Here is a 17,387-nt window from a genome sequence, read left to right on the forward strand (position 1 = left end):
ATTTCTTTCTCTTTGTTTATTTATTTATTTTATTTTTATGTATTTATTTTTTATTAATTTTTTATTAATTATTAATTAAGTAATTAGCTTATTTATATATTTTTTTTATTTATAATAAATAATAATTTTTTCTTTCTTTTTAAATTTGTAATTAATTTTATTTTAATTCATTAATTAATATTATTTATTTCTTAATTTCTTTCTCTTTATTTATTTATTTATTTATTTTATTTTTATGTATTTATCAATATCTTTTAATACTAATATTATTTTGTTTATTTTTATTTATTCATTTATTTTAGTTTTGTTTATTTTTTATTTATTTATTTTTGTTTAATTTATTTTGATTATTCATTTTTTATGAATTTCTGTATGTTTTAAAAAGTAGTAAATAAATATTGTTGTATGCTTTACAAGAACATTTTATAAAATTTTTCTGTTTTAAAGTTTCACATTTAATTCAATGTGCTACACGTGTTACTTCCTAATTACTAACAATTTATGATTGAAAATTGCATGTTTATGAAAATATATTCCTTACAAATAAAATAGTATTTTAGGGTGCACTAAATATTCTGTAAAAGCATTTTACGTTCACGTTTACGTAAATTATCAAAAAAAAAAAAAAAAAACACATTTGATTAGAAAATTACATTAAAAATTAAAATAACTGATAACTGAAATAATTCTTAATTAATATTTCTTGGTCCACTGTGTTTCCTGCCATTTCTGTCAAAATATTTCTGAAATTTACAAGCAGTTTCAGAGAAATAATTGTCTCCAAGTAAATGACATTTTTGATTGATTACAAAATTATGAATGATACCTATTGTGCACTTGATTGCTATCATAAGCTTTTAAAATTATTTTTAGAAATCATAATGGTAGGCTGGAGTGTTTTCTTCCATCAGCTAATTTCACACTAGCACATATATAAGCTATTATGTCTCTGTGGTTTTCCTATTTGCTATAGGGTGGCATTGATAATTACCAATCTTAGTGTTTTTTTCACCTCTGGTGCTCCTTTGGGGATTTTATCTGACTGATGAAGTGTGTGGTGTCCTCAGTTAATCACATGAGCCTAAAACTCCAAAACAAGCAGATTCAGAGAAAGACTTACTATTATTAGACCCACAATAAAATGCTGTTTGCCTGGCATGAGGTTGAATTAATCATTCATTCATTCATTCATTCATTCATTCATTTATTTTCCTTCGGCTTAGTCCTTTATTTATTGCCACAGTGGAATGAACCGCCAACTATTCCGGCATATGTTTTACACAGCGGATGCCCTTCCTGTTGCAACCCAGTACTAGGAAACAGCCATACACTCTCGCATTCATGCACACATTTATTCACTACGGTCAATTTAGTTTAATCAATTCACTTATACCGCATGTCTTTGGACTGTTAGGGAAACCGGAGCACCTGGAGAAAACCCACATCAACAGGGGAGAACATGCAAACTCCACACAGAAATGGCCCAACCAGGATTCCAAACAGTGACCTTCTTGCTGTGAGGCGACAGTGCTAACCACTGAGCCATTGTGTCACCCTGGATTAATCATAAAAGAGTCGTATTTCCAAAAGATCATGGACACATCCATTCAATTGATTCGTTTAAAATGCTGATTCATTCAGAAACAAAGTTTCTTTGGTGATCAGTGATGCAAGTTTCTGCTGTGGATTTTAATGTAATGTTTTTGTTGGCAAAGTTTTATGCTTAACTGTTGTATATTATCATTACCACACCTTTCTTTGTGACATTGATTGTGTACTCCTATACTATACTATAGTATTGCTTAGTTCATTATACAGTTGAAATCTGGATTATAACCCCCTCAACCCCCACCACCACCACCATTTAAAGGCTTAACTAGGCAAGTTAGGGTAATTAGGCAAATCATTGTATAACCAACATAGGCTCATTCTGAAAACGAAGCCTTATATACATTTCTAGAGATCGCAAATTATGTAGCTAGAAGTACGTATGGCTGCATTTCGTCTATAAAACAAATACTACCAGGTGGTATGATGCCTTTCTTTTTTTTTTACTTACCAGCTGACCTCTTTACCTCCGAATGGGCAGCTTTCCTGCTGTTACCAGTTTGTTTGTACATCGGTAAGACAAGAAAGCTGGCAAGACAAAAACAGAAACCAAAAAAATAAAAATAATATAAACAAGTAAATAACATGGTGAGAATGTAGTCAAATCTGAAAACGTGGTAAAAATCAGGCTGCCGCAAGGGCTTTTCTTTTTCTTGATTGCTTTTGAAAACACTATTGGTTGGGTTTGGGGAAGGGGGTGATTAAGTCAATCGGTTCTTTTTAAAACACTCTCGGTTGGGTTTAGGTAAGTCGGTGGGCGGGTCAATCGATGCTTTTTAAAACACTATTGGTTGGGTTTGGGTAAGGGGAAACATGGGGGATGGGTCAGTTAGTCACTCAGTCAGTCGAGACCTCCAGTGTATTTACGAGAGAACAGCAGGCTCAAATAGCACTTGTGAGAGAAATTTGAGATCTGAAAAAGCGTGCACAGCGGCCTCTGGCGAATTCATGGAACAAAAAAACTGCAAAAAACATTTTGCTCTCTCCAGAAATATATGTAGGGGTACGCAATCAGAATGATTGTGAGTTGTGTATAACAGTGATTTGTTCACTAGACAATCGAAATAAATCTTGTTTAAGGGGCTAATAATAAAGACCTTAAAATGTTTTTTTTTTTATAATTGAAAACTGCTTTTATTTTAACCAAAATAAAACAATTAAGACTTTCTCCAGAAAAAAAAAAATATAGGAAATACTGTGTATATACAGTTGAAGTCAGAATTATTAGACCCCCTTTTTTTTTTCTTCCTATGTCTATTTAACGGAGAGAATTTTTCAACACATTTCTAATCATAATAAATCTCTAATAACTGGTTTATTTTATCTTTGCCATGATGAAAGTAAATAATATTTGACTAGATATTTTTCAAGACACTTCCATTCAGCTTAAAGTGACATTGAAATGCTTAACTAGGTTAACTAGGCAGGTTAGGGTAATTAGGCAAGTTATTGTTTAACGATGGTTTGTTCTGTAGACTATTAAAAAATATATAGCTTAAAGAGGCTAATAATATTGACCTTAAAATGGTGTTAAAAAAATGAAAAACTGCTTTTATTCTTGCCAAAATAAAACAAATAAGACTTTCTCCGGAAGAAAAAATATTATCAGACATACTGTGAACATTTCCTTGCTCTGTTAAGCATCATTTATGAAATATTTAAAAAAGAAAAAAAAATACTTTAATTTAACTTTAAATTTGACTTCAACTGTATACAGTAATTAATTGTGTTTTCCTAGGTAACTTTACTCTTAGTTGGCTTAATTATTGCGCTTATGTTTGTGTGTCAGATGTCAGTGGTTTAGCTGCGCTGCTGTCGGTTTGTTCATTGGCTCATCACGCAGCGCTTTAGATTCAGACATCAGCACAGTAGAGTCGTCTGGTAATTGATGTAGATCTGCAGAGGCCGTTTGATCTCCTCCGCACCACCGGGGAGGCTCTAAACGAACGTTTGCTCTGACATTATTCAGATCATATTCAAATCATCTCACTTAAAAGATGAAAAAAGCCCACAGAAACGCGGCTTTTCCGGTGGGATTCGTGGCGCTCTGGCTCTCGCCCTTTTTTTTAGCATCTGGGGAGATCTTGGGCTTTACATATTGGCGGAGAGCGGGGGTCTATTAACCCAGACACGGCTGGCCCGTGCTTAATATTCATGAGAGCAAATTGCAAGCTGGTTAAGTTGCGGCGCTCTGCCACAGGCCCGTTGTAGCCCGCGGCAGGACTGGAGCTGGGAGTCTGTGGCTCTCCCGCTCGCCTCCACCCGCCGCTGCTTTAATTACCTTGAGCTCCGTCAAGCCTGCGGAGCCCACGGGAAACATGCAGACGGCCTGCAGCCAACACACTGACCCTTCGCCCACTGCAGAGCCCACACACTTTCTGTTTGTTTACATGAGTTCAGCACAAGATACAGTTGAAGTCAGAATTGTTAGCCCCCCTGTATATTTATCCCCCAATTTGTACTCAACACATTTCTAAACATAATAGTTTTAATGACTCATCTCTAATAACTGATTTATTTTATCTTTGCCATGATGACAGTGAGTAATATTTGACTAGATATTTTTCTAGATACTAGTATTACTAGATACTCAACTAGGTTAGTTAGGCAAGTTAGGGTAATTCGGCAAACCATTGTATGCGATGGTTTTTGCTGTAGACATTCATTCATTTTCATTCATTTTCTTGTCGGCTTAGTCCCTTTATTAATCTGGGGTTGCCACAGCGGAATGAACCGCCAACTTATCCAGCAAGTTTTTACGCAGCGGATGCCCTTCCAGCCGCAACCCATCTCTGGGAAACATCCACAGACACATTCACACACTACGGACAACTTAGCCTACCCAATTCACCAGTACCGCATGTCTTTGGACTGTGGGGGAAACTGGAGCACCCGGAGGAAACCCACGCGAAGGCAGGGAGAACATGCAAACTCCACACAGAAACGGCAACTGAGCCGAGGTTCGAACCAGCAACCCAGCAACCTTCTTGCTGTGAGGCGACAGCACTACCTACTGCGCCACTGCCTCGCCGTGCTGTAGACAATCAAAACAAAATATTGCTTAAAGGGGCTAATAATTTTGACCTCAAAATGTTTAAAAAAAAAATCAAAACTGTCATTCTTGCTGAAATAAAACATAGGACTTTCTTTAGAAGAAACAATATTATAGGAAACACTGTAAAAAATGTCTTGTGTCTGTGATTTAGGAAATATTTCAAAAAGAACACAAAATCACAGGAGGGGTAGTCATTTTGACTTTAACTGTATATTGATTTTTGAGTATAATTTCACAGATAACTTAACATTTTTATTTGAAAGGTATTTATAATGTTAGCTTGATTTGGGATTATCCTGTATGTGAGTGAATCATGCATAAAATATAATATATATAATCTACAAGTTTTTATAAATACAACTAAGAAGAAAAATAGAACTCTTATTCATTCACCAAGACTTACTTTATTTGATCTAAAATCTAGTTAGCCCTTAAGTCTTTAAGTATTGTAAATGGTTGGTCCCACTTTACATTAAGTGTCCTAAACTACTCTGCACTTACATCAAAAAATAAATACAATGTACTTACTGTGTTTATGATGTATTTGAGAACACTTGTGGTGCTTTTGAGTTGGGATAGAGGTTGGGTTATGGACAGGTTTGGTGGCATGGGTAGGTTTAAGGGTGGGTTAAGGTGTAAGGGATGGTCAACAGTGTATTTACAAATGTAATTACAAAAGTTAGTTACAGATGTAATTTCAGACATGTATTTAATCAAGCATAAGTACACAGTAAATACATGTGTTTTTACATGTGTATTTACACAGAAAGTACATTGTAACAAACTATTAGTTCCTTTGTAAGTACATATTAGTTAAGGCCACTTAATATAAAGTGGGACCAAATGGTTTAATGTGTAAGTATTTAAATGTTTTATTTAAATAAAGATTTCAAAAAACAATTGAAAATGTCTAATGAACCTTTTCCACTGTATAGAACCTTTACTAATTAATTTAATATACCGTAAGTCAGAATTATTAGCCCCCGTTTATTTTTATCCCCAATTTCTGTTTAACAGAGAGCAGATTTTTAACACATTTTTAATCATAATAGTTTTAATGACTCATCTCTAATAACTGATATATCTTTGCCATGATGACTGTAAATAATATTTGACTAGATATTTTTCAAGACACTTCTATACAGCTTAAAGTGACATTTAAAGGCTTAACTAAGTTAATTAGGTTAACTAGGCAGGTTAGGGTTATTGTATAACGATTGTTCTGTAGACTATCGAAAACAAATATTGCTAAAAGGGGCTAATAATTTTGACCTTAAAATGTTTTTTTTTTTTTTTAATTAAAACTGCTTTTATTCTAGCCAAAATAAAACATATAAGACTTTCTCCAGAAGAGAAAACATTATCAGACATACTGTGAAAATGTCCTTGCTCTGTTAAACATCATTTGGGAAATTAAAAAAAAAGAAAAAAAAATTAAAGGGGGTTAATAATTCTGACTTCAACTGTACACATAAACAGTTTATCTCAAAAATATTTAATACAGCTACAAAAACAGAGATGTGTTAGTTTTTTAAGGCAACATGTAATGTTATTTATTTGAAGAATTTTTTTATGAAAGGATTTGCTTTTGAAAGTCTTATTATTTATTTAATTGATCTAAAGTCTTTTGCACCCTTGAGACCTTTGATATTGTGTTAAAAAATATGTGTTTAAATGTTTTTAAGATGATGCTTAAAATAACTTTTTCCTCTGTATAGACCTTTATTTTATTAAAAATGTCTGATAATTGTCATCATAAAACCTATTAGTTTTATGTCGATTGAATTAATTGTACATAAATGGTTTGTCTTGAAAAAAATATTTTATATATATTTAATACAGCTACAAAAATAGCTGGTTTAGAAAAAATAAATATATTTCAGATGTAACATATATTCAGATATGTTTATTTTTTCTTAATAATTACTATAAAATGTCTTACTATTACTATATAAATGGCTTTGACTAAAATCAGAAATTAATCAAAAAGCACAATTAAATTAAATACATTAAATTTGACAATCAAAGGTAAAATCTCACGTTTTGTGTTAGTTTTTTAAAGCTACATGTGATGTTATTTATTAGTAGAAATATTTTCTGAAATGATTTGCTTATGAAAGTCTTTTATTATTTATTTGTTTTATCAAAAATCTTTTTAGCCCTTAAATCTTTTAATTTTATGTTGAAAAAATATGTCTTTAAACGATTTTTTTTATTTAAATGATGCTTAAAATATCCTTTAAAAATTTCCCATCAGTGCCAATACAGTGTGACTTTTAGTTTCATGATGATTCAGTCAATTTGATATAAGTGGTTTGTCTTGAAAAATATGTGACAAAAGTTGCCGGTTTAGAAAAAAATGTGTTTAAATGTAACATTTATTTAGAAACTTAATTCTTTATTTGTACCTAAACAATGAAAATTTCACATTATAAAAGATGCAAATATAGCTTAGACAAAAATTACAAATTAATCAAAAGCACATAAAATAAAATACATAAAATTTCACCTTTCAAAATAAAATCACAATCAGTATAAAATAAATATAAAAATGTCAAATTTGTCTCACATTTTGTCAGATTTTCAGTTTCTTAAGGCAAATATAATGTTATTTATTAATAAAAATATTGCATGAGATGATTTGCTTTTCAAAGTCTTTTATTATACATTTTTTTAATCAAAAATCTTTTAAAATATTTCTTAAAATAACCATTTTAAACTTCTTCCACCGCATTAAACTTTATCTTATTAAAAATGTCCCACCATTGCCGATATAGAACCCTTTTTTTATGATGATTTAATCAATTGTACATAAACGGTTTTCTTGAAAAATATTTAATACAGCTACAAAATTAGCTGGTTTAGAAAAACAAATCTTTCAGAAGTAACATACTGTATATTCAGATACTTGTTTATTTGTACTCAAATATTTAAATATTGAATATTTGATATTATACAATATGCAAACAGGGCTTAGAAAAAAATCGCAAATTAATCAAAAGCACATAAAATAAAGTACATTAAATTTCATCCCCAAAAAAGATAAAATCTCACATTTTGATTTATGAGATGACTTACTTTTGAAAATATTTTATCATTTATTTATTTGATTGAAAACTTGTTTTAACCCTTGAGTCTTTTAATATTGTGTTGAAAAAAAATGTATTGGCGGTTCATTCCGCTGTGGTGACCCCTAATGAATAATGGGACTAAGCCAAAGAAAAATCAATGAAGGAAAATAAACGTTTGATGAATGTCTTTAAACTTTTTTTTTTCAAAGAAAGGTGCTTAAAATAACCTTTTCCACTGTATATTTTTATATTATTGAAAATGTCCTATCAATGCCAATATAGAGTGCCTTTTAGTTTTATGATTTAATCTAGTGTACATTTGTAGATCAATTGTTTGTCTTGAAAAATACCTAATACATGTACAAAATTAGCTGGTTCAGAAAAACAAAAATCACAAATTAGACAAAAACATCTAAATTAAAGTACATGAAATTTCACCCAAAAAGAAATTCCTACAATACAATGCAGTTTTATTTTCAAATGCTTTTAAATTTAAGTTCAACCCGTGTTATTAAAAGTCTGTAAAAAGTTCTGCAACAGGAAAAGTCACTGCTGGTGAATGGGAATGAATGCTGACTTTAAGGAGTGTGTGTGGCGGGGCTGTTTGAGCACAATGACAGCTGCGTTTAGGGCCAGCAGAAATATGGCTTTGTCTTTTGAAAACACATTAGCATTTGTCCACTGATAGTGTGTAACCAGCCATCGCCAGAGCCTTTCAGAACTAGCCAGCCGATTTATTTAAGTAATGTGCGATCAATATTTACCCTGAAAACCACAAGACCGGCCCCTCAGATTAACCCTTACAACCTTGAAACAAGAGTTGTGTGCTGTAGAAAAGAGCAGGATGGAAACACTAAACCTTTACAAACAATATTGCATTAAGATTTGTTTATATTTGTGAAAACTCATCTCTTATTCTCGGCATTCATTTGATTAAACACAATAAGAGTAATGTTGTACTGTGCATAAGCAACTAATCTTGGGTATTTAAAGCATACAAATATAACTGGTTTAGAAACAAATATAATTTTAGAAGTAACATATTCAGATATTTGATTCATTTGACTCTATGCTTTTTATCATTTAATATTTGATGCTATAAAATTAGATAAAAATCAGTAGATTGAATAGCACCCAAAATGAAATTACAATCAGAAAGTATAAAAAGGTTAAATGCACATTTTCGTACCATAAGGTGTTTTTAAAAGTCATAACATGCTTTTAAAATAATCAACTTTAAAATGTTTAAGAATCACCCAAAATGAAATTACCATCAGAAGTTATAAAAAGGGCAAATGCATGGGTTTGTACTGCTTTAAAAACTCTGAACTTTAAAAATTTAAAACAGTATTTTTTCGCAGTGTAGTTTTAGCATTTTTACAGCTTTTACCATTGAAATTACGGTAATTTTCCCATAGTGTAGTTTTAGCATTTTTACAGCTTTTTTCCACTGAAATTACGGTAATTTTACACAGTGTAGTTGTCACGTTCGAGTGATCAAGAACAGGAACAAAAACGGGTGTAGAATCCAAGTGCAGTTTTAATTGATGTATAGTGCAGAGAATGTGACAAAAATACAAAAATACAAAGTACAAAGTAACAAAATGGCAAACAAACAAACAAAACAAGAAACTAAGACAGATTAAACACGAACTAGACTTTAACAAGATACAAGAGCGAGATCAGGAACAACATACCAGAGACGACAACGACCAACTGACAAATGGAGGATAAATGACTGAATATATAGTCCAGGTAATCAACGGAGAACGAAGACAGCTGTGGTTGTAAATCAGTGTAGATGACAGACCGGGTGTGTGCGCGAAAGAATGTTTGGAAATGTAGTTCTTAAGCCACTGTAGTTCGCTGGGGGTTGCTGGCGAACTACAGTGGCATCTGGTGGACAAACACAGTCATTTTAGTAGTTTTAGCATCTTTACAAACTTTTTTCCACTGAAATTACGGTAATTTTTCACAATGTTGTTTTTAGCATTTTTACAGCTTTTTACCATTGAAATTATGGTAATTTTTTTAACAGTGTATTTACAGTGTTAGCATTTTTTACAGCCTTTTTCCACTGAAATTACGGTAATCTTTAAAAGTGTACTTTTAGCATTTTTAACAGCTTTTTACCATTAAAATTATGATAATTTTTTACGGTGTAGTTTTAGCATTTTCACAGCTTTTTATGATTGAAATTACTGTAATGTTTTACAGTCTAGTTTTAGCATTTTGACAGCTTTTTGTTATTGAAAATACGGTAATTTTTACTGTGTAGTTTAAGCATTTTTACTGCTTTTTTTGCACTGAAATCACTGTAATTTTTCAAAATGTAGTTTTCTGCATTTTTACAGCTTTTTACTATTAAAATTACGGTAATTTTTCACAATGCAGTTTTTAGCAATTTTACAGCTTTTTACCATTGAAATTATGGTAATGTTTAACAGTATATTTACAGTGTTAGCATATTTTACAGCTTTTTCCACTGAAATTACGGTAATCTTTTAAAGTGTACTTTTAGCATTTTTACATCATTTTACCATTGAAATTACGGTAATTTTTTACAGTGTACTTTTAGCATTTTTACTGCTTTTTTCCATTATAATTATGGTAATTTTTTACAGTTTAGTTTTAGCATTTTTACAGCTTTTACAATTGAAATCACAGACATTTTTTCACAGTCTAGTTTTTGTATTTTTACAGTTTTTTTTTACCTTTAAGACGACTGTAATTTTTTACAGTGTAGCTTTAGCATTTAAAAAAAAAATACCGTAATTTTAATAGTAAAAAGCTGTAAAAAAATGCAACATTTTTCCGAAGCAGAGCTTGATTTGGATGCCATTATTAAAGCGTGCACGTTTTCTCCAGCAGCCTGACGTTAACATGCTCTCTGCCCTTGAGCTGTCGCATCTTCAGCCCATAAATATGAGCCGTCGTGCTCAGCAGGAGCTCACAATGATGGCCTGCGAAAGACAGGAACGTGCCGCCACAAAGAAAGCGCTCGCTCTGTTATTTCGGGCAGATAAGGATCGCCGTTAAATCAAACAGCCCCGGAGCGCTTTCTGAAAAGCTTGATTAATTATAAATTCATTCGGTTCATATTTAAAGAGCCGTGTCTGGCCGTTTGTGTCGTTTAGATAATCGAGAGCCCGATGATTCCGACTGCTGCATTTTGGATCAGATTGACAGATGCTGACCGTGCAGATTTCGAAAGATGCGGAGAGTCTGGCTGCTCTTGAATGCATAAATGATGCTTTATGATGATGATGATGAGGATGAGGATGTCTGTGGCACTAAATCAGACGCATCGTGTCTGGTTAGCAGCTGCCGTCGTCTTCTTGTGTCTGTCTAGACTGTTTTATTGTGAAGATCTTTTGCATATTCTGAGCAAATATTAATTATGATTAATCTCGTCCAAAATAAAAGTCTCTTTTGACATAATTTAAGTGGATATTCTGTGTATATTTGTTATGTACAGTTCAATTATTAGCCCTCCGGAATTATTCGCCTGCCTGTATATTTTTCCCCAATTTCTAAACATGTTAGTTTTAATAATTCATTTCAAATAATTGATTCTTTTGTCTTTGCCATGATTACAGTACATAATATTTTACTAAATATTTTTAAAGATACTATTATTTAGTTTAAAGTGGCGTTTAAAGGCTTAACTAGTTAATTTGGCAAGTTAAAGTAATTTGGCAAGTCATTGTATAATAATAGTTTTTTTCTGTAGACAATCGGAAAGGGCGCTAATAATATTGACATTAAAATGGTTTAAAACATTTTTAAATCTGCTTTTATTCTAGCCAAAATAAAACAAATAAGACTTTCTTCAGAGGAAAAAATATTATAGAAAATATTGTGAAAATTTTCTTGTTAAACATCATTCAGAAAATATTTTTAATTATTATTATAAATATTTTAAAAGAAAATTTAATTCTCAGGAGGGCTAATAATTCTGACATCAGACGCATATATAAGTACACACATGCATGCTTATTTTCGAGAACATACTGACTTATTTTTACATATAAAATATATATATGTATATTATACAAAATATAAATACATTTCAATCTCTATATGGCAAAATTGTTTTGTATAGTTTTTTTTTTTTTTATGTATGTGTGTTAAGGCTGGACAATTTTGGAAAAATCTGACAATGCGATATTTTGTTTTTCTGTAATGTATTTTGTGATATGAATATAATTTCCTCAGATGATTTGAACAGCTCTAAGCTGAAAGAATTCATTCGTTTAGAATGACATGAAATGATCAAGTTTTTTTCTATGCACCGCACAAATCATATTAAATTACAAGCATATATAAATACAACAGTGCTTTACTGCTTTCTGGAGGGGCTAACTGTATTCAGGTACAGAAATTGAAAAATCTAACATAAATAACATGATTATCATGGTATAAATGATTTTAAAATAATAATATCTTTGTCTTTTAATATTTAATATATAATCTAATCCTGCAAAGTGACTGTTGCGGAAACACACATTGCAATATCAATGTTTAAACGATATATTGTGCAGTCGTCCTGTGAATTTTTTGTTCCCCTTCGGTTGGGGAACTTCAGTGCCATGAATGGGAGGATTCGGATCAGAAGCCGCTTATCTGGAGAGTATTGAACGGGCCAATGAATGAAATTAATTGGCAGCGTAAGCTTGCGCAGGTGTGCGACATCTGCAATTATCTCAGCATATAAGCACACCTGAAGCCAGCAGACGCCATCCTTTTCGCTTCAGATCCTTTCTGAGTGAGTCGATGAGGGTTCCTCTTGCTGATCAGCACTTCAGAGCGAACGAGTGTGTCTCCCGGTCCAGAGTGGGTCTTCGCGGTGGCAGACGGTCGAGCTGGGTTACTCCCTTGCCTGCGGTTCTTTGGGTCCGGTCCTCCAGAGCGGTGCGTATAGTTGCAACTTTCCTAAAAGAGCAACACAGTCGTGCAGCACGTCCTTTTCAGGATGGCGCTCCGACTGTGCGTTTCTGGATGCGGGGGTTTCCTGTCTCCGGATGATGGACACGATCACTGCATTGCATGTTTGGGGGTCCAGCATGTTAATGCGGTGCTCGCGGGCGGTTCATGTCGTCATTGCGATGCCATGACCGTTGCACAGCTAAGATCGCGGCTAACTTTCGCAAGAGAGCGAGCCACCCCAGTTGCCTCCTGTTCTAAAAAAGCAGCGGGCGCTCGGGCAGATCTGAGGGTTTCAGCGGGAGCTAATCCGCCGCCCACGGGCTCGCGGACCTCTCGCTCCTCACGGCGCTCCATCCAAGCTTCGGGTGGTGAGAGTGATCCGTCTAACCAGATGGTAGCTCTCACACTCGCTGACACCGGAGATCAGATGTCCTCCGCGGCATCGGAGGGTGGGCTTTCACTGTCCGACGAAGATCCGGACCCGCTCGCCCCCTCCGGGCAGGTGAGCGCTGTCAAATCGGATCCTGAAGCGGACATGTTAGCCGTGCTTTCCCGGGCTGCTTCGGCCGTGGGGTTGGAGATGGTTTATCCCCCAGCTCCGCGGCCGGACCGACTAGATGGGTGCTACGTTGAGGACCAGAAGGCGAAGCCTTCGAAGCCTCTCGTCCCCTTCTTCCCGGAAGTGCACAGTAGGCTCACGCAGTCCTGGAGGGCACCTTTCTCTGCCCGTGCTGCGAGTGCCTCCGCCCTCACCGCCCTTGACGGCGGAGCTGCCAGGGGGTATGAGGCGATCCCGTCAGTGGAGCGCGCTATCGCGGTCAATCTTTGTCCGCGCGGCGCCTCTACGTGGCGGGGTTTGCCCCGCCTCCCGTCCAAAGCCTGTAGGTTGTCTGCCTCCCTCGGAGCCAGAGCTTATAAGGCTGCGGGCCAGGCTGCTTCTGCTTTGCACGCGATGGCCACCTACCAGCGCTACCAAGCGCAGGCGCTGGCCGAGCTGCACGAGGGCGGGTCCAACCCAAGCTTATTACATGAGCTGCGCACCGCGACCGACTATGCTCTTCGGACTACTAAGTCCGCCGCGTGTGCGCTGGGGAGGACGATGTCCACACTTGTGGTTCAGGAACGCCACCTCTGGCTAAACCTGGCCGATATGCGCGACGTTGACAAAGTTCGCTTTCTTGACTCGCCCATATCCCAGGCTGGCCTGTTCGGCGACACCGTCGGTGAATTCACCCAGGAATTCAAGGCGGTGAAAGAGCAGTCGGATGCGATGGGCAATGTCATCTATCGGCGTGGCCGTAAGCCCGCTCCGCCCGCCGAGCCATCCACCTCCGCTGTTCCTCGCCGAGGGCGCCCGCCAACGAGTGCTGCCCCGCCCCCGCCTGCGCCTCCGGCCAAGCGGGCGCGGCGTTCACCTCGAAAGCAGGCAGCCCCTCCTGCCCAGGGCGCCGTTAAGTCCGGTAAACGGACCGCGAAGCGTCCCTGAGACAGGCCATCCGGAGAAGAGGAAACTTGCTCTTTCCCCGCTGGAGGGCGGGGCCCCGATAACAACGGTACTTTTCAGTGCCACCAAAACATCAGTAAAAGAGCACTTTTTCCCTTCCCCGGATGTGACTGCACGAGTTCTGCCAGTCCGGGACGCGGTAAATTCTGCCATCTATCCCCCCCTTGGGTAACGGATGGCCTCCGCAGCGTCCTCCCTATCGGGATTGCACGCTTCCCAACGTACTGTCGTATTTCCTAGAATTATCTAGATGCTCACGACTTCCCAAAAAATATATCTAAATCCGTAAAACTTCTGTTGAAGTAGGATAAATTAGGGCCAGGGACACGTTGGAGGACCGCGCCCCCCATGATGTGGGTGCGTCACGCTTGCTTGACTATCTCCTCATCGGGGGTGTTGGTAAGGTGCAGTCATTATGGCGCTTTCCATATTCTCCCATTCATGGCACTGAAGTTCCCCAACCGAAGGGGAACGTTCGAGGTTACAGAAGTAACCCTTCGTTCCCCGAGGAGGGGAACGGAAGTGCTATATTCCGTCGCCATAATGACTGTCCCTTAGCTGTTTGAAAGTCTCTTCAGCTTAAAAGGATGGCGTCTGCTGGCTTCAGGTGTGCTTATATGCTGAGATAATTGCAGATGTCGCACACCTGCGCAAGCTTACGCTGCCAATTAATTTCATTCATTGGCCCGTTCAATACTCTCCAGATAAGCGGCTTCTGATCCGAATCCTCCCATTCATGGCACTTCCGTTCCCCTCCTCGGGGAACGAAGGGTTACTTCTGTAACCTCGAACGTTCTTTTTAAATGTTTGTTTTTGCCATCGTGGTTGTAAATAATATTTTATTAGTTTTTAATACACTCACACACACACACACACACACACACACACACACACACACACACACACACACACAACCATTTGAGGAAACCAATTGCAACAAACCATTTAAGTTCAAAAACTAATCCTAATGAGTAGTGTGAACTTAATCCATTTGAGTAAACAAAGCAACGTGAGCACAGTAAAACCCAATAAATGAAGAGAACTCAAACCAACTGAGTACTGTAAAGCTCATAAAGTCAAGGCAACTCAAACTGTTTGAGGAAACTTATTGCTACACACCATTTGAGTTAAAAAAACTAATCTATACAAGCACTGTGAACTTAAGCCTGATTTATATATTACTCCATTTAAGTTGAAATAATGAGGTATTTAACTAACTTATGACCTTCAACACTGAGTTCACAACTCTTTTCGAATGAGTAGAATTAACTTTCAGTCAATTTTGAGTTAACTACACTCATTTCATTTAATAAAGTTGACTGTTAGTTTTTACAGTGTATATATTGTATTCAGCTTGAAGTGCAATTTAAAGCTGCTTACTGCACAATTTTGAATTGGATTGAATTGAATTAGGCAAATTCAATGAATTAAGGCATATCATTGGACAAGTGATTTGTGTTGTAGGCCATCGATAAAAATATTTCCTAAGGGTGTTAATAAATACTCTTTAAAAAGCCACATTTATTTTCGACAAATTAAAAGAAATAAAAAGAAACTTTTTTCAGAAGAAAAAAAAACATTAAACAATATTGTATTGTATTGTAATACACTGAAAAAAATATTCAGAGATTATTCCTTGAATTTACTTTTTTTACATTAAGTGGCTGTAAACTATTTATTTGAGCTGAATTTAAACAAACAAATTAAGTTACATTTTATTAAATTTAATTTGTTTGTTTAAATTCCACACAAATAAATTGTTTGCAACAGTTTTGCAGACATCATTTTTTTGGTTAAAAATTCCTTAAACATGACTCATGTTTTTCCCTAAACATGAAAGAGACTAAAAATTTCACAGGAGGGCCAATCATGTTGCCTTCAACTGTAGTTCATACACTGAAAAAAATGATGTCTGCAAAACTGTTGCAAACAATTTATTTGTGTGGAATTTAAACAAACAAATTAAATTTATTAAAATTCAACTTAATTTGTTTGTTTAAATTCAGTCCAAATAAATTGTTAACAGCCACTTAACGTAAAGACAAGAAATTAGTAAATCCAAAGAATCATACTGAATAATTTTTTTCAGTGTAAAGGGCAAATTCATTTTATAATTTCATTAATGATTTTGTCATCCTGATGACGAAATTACAAAAATTTTGCATTGTCACCACAGCATGATTGTATTTTTCATATGATTTTAATAATAATAATAATAATAATAATAATAATAATAATAATAATAATAATAATAATAATAACAATAATAATAATAATAATAATAATAATAATAATAAATAATAACAATAATAATAATAATAATAATAATAATAATAATAATAACAACAACAACAATAATAATAATAATAATAATAATAATAATAATAATAATAATGGGCGTCAGGTTGGTGCAGTAGGTAGCACAATCGCCTCACAGCAAGAAATTGTGAATTGGGTAAGCTAAATTGTTCATGGTGTATGTGTGTGAATGAGTGCGTATGGTGATGGGTTGCAGCTGGAAGGGCATCCGCTGCGTAAAACATGCTGAATAGGTTGGTGGTTCAATCCGTTGTAATAGTATATGGAATTCTGGGTGCAGCCTTTATGATGCTCAGCGATGCAATGTCAGACACAATGCTCTCGATGGTCTTAGTGACGTCACTGTGATGGGTAGGGTTAGGGGTGGGGTTAGGTAAGCACGTTAAAAAGCATTGGATGCAGCTCAGATTGCACTGCACCTGGTCGGCATCCAGACCCCTCTCTTCCGTTGTTGTGACCCATAATTAATAAAGGGACTAAGCCGAAAAAAAAAATATTATTAATAACAACAATAATAATAATAATTATACTATTACTAGTACTACTATTACCGCTACCACTACTACTACTACTACTACTACTAATAATAATAATAATAATAATAATAATATTAAAAACAATAATAATAGTGATAATTATTATTATTATTATAATTATTATTATATTATAATTATTGTTATTATTATTATGATGATTATTATTTTTAGTAGTTGTAGTATTACTTTCTTCTTATTATTGATTTTCTTCTTATTATTTTATTATTATTGTTATTATTTATTATTATTATTATTTTATTATTATTTTATTATTATTATTATATTATTATTTATTATTATATTATTATTATTTATTAATAATATTATTATTTTATTATTTTTTATTATTATTATTTTATTATTAT

The 17,387-nt window shown here is 34.8% G+C and overlaps 1 protein-coding gene across 7 annotated transcripts in view; it reads left to right on the forward strand.

Moving 5' to 3' along the window:
• Window positions 1-17,387, forward strand: part of dscama (Down syndrome cell adhesion molecule a) — a 185,024-nt gene that overhangs the window by 13,682 nt on the left and 153,955 nt on the right. The window lies entirely within an intron of this gene.

Source organism: Danio rerio, chromosome 10 (genome assembly GCF_049306965.1).
Source record: "Danio rerio strain Tuebingen ecotype United States chromosome 10, GRCz12tu, whole genome shotgun sequence".
Lineage (NCBI taxonomy): Eukaryota > Metazoa > Chordata > Actinopteri > Cypriniformes > Danionidae > Danio > Danio rerio.